The following is a 555-nucleotide window of genomic DNA, read 5'->3' on the forward strand; positions in this document are numbered from 1 at the left end:
ATTCCTGGGTGGACATTCAGGAAAAGGATCCAGTCCGCCTGGAAGTCCCTAGCCAGGATCAGACGCTCTCCCGTCCAAGTCCTAAGCAGGCCCTGCCAAGCCTGGCTTCCGAGATCAGGCGAGATCGGGCAGTCCCAGGCCGGAATGACCGTAAGCTGCCTTTGCACACCCCAGAGGGGCCTTCAAAACACGATGTAACATTTACACAGCACTGTGTACAGGATAGGGAGAAAAAGAAGCAGCATCAGCAGCAGCAGCAGCAGCAGCAGCAGCAGCAGCGCCCCCTGCTGTTTCCTAAAGAGACGTTCAAAAGATCTCCTTTCACCGAAGCCCCCTCTGCCGTTTTTCGAAGGCGAAGCGAAAAAGGCTTACAGCACCGGGTATTCCCAGGCGGTCACCCGTCCAAGTACTAACCAGGCCCTGCTCTGCTTAGTTCCGAGATCGGACGAGATCGGGCGCTCCCAGAGCGGTGTGGCCGTAAGCCACTCAGGCACCCCCAAACGGCCCTTCAAAAGATGTTCTACGGCTAATTGACAAAAAACGTATTCTGCCCAT

At 56.0% G+C, this 555-nt stretch overlaps 1 non-coding gene across 1 annotated transcript; it reads right to left on the bottom strand.

The window, feature by feature from the left end:
• Positions 1–365: 365 nt before the first annotated feature.
• Positions 366–483, bottom strand: LOC123964402. Its single transcript, XR_006823435.1, has one exon. It is a non-coding gene; the product is annotated as a 5S ribosomal RNA (ribosomal RNA).
• Positions 484–555: the final 72 nt, after the last annotated feature.

The sequence above is a fragment of the Micropterus dolomieu genome, unplaced genomic scaffold (assembly GCF_021292245.1).
Source record: "Micropterus dolomieu isolate WLL.071019.BEF.003 ecotype Adirondacks unplaced genomic scaffold, ASM2129224v1 contig_2261, whole genome shotgun sequence".
NCBI classification, from domain to species: Eukaryota; Metazoa; Chordata; class Actinopteri; order Centrarchiformes; family Centrarchidae; genus Micropterus; species Micropterus dolomieu.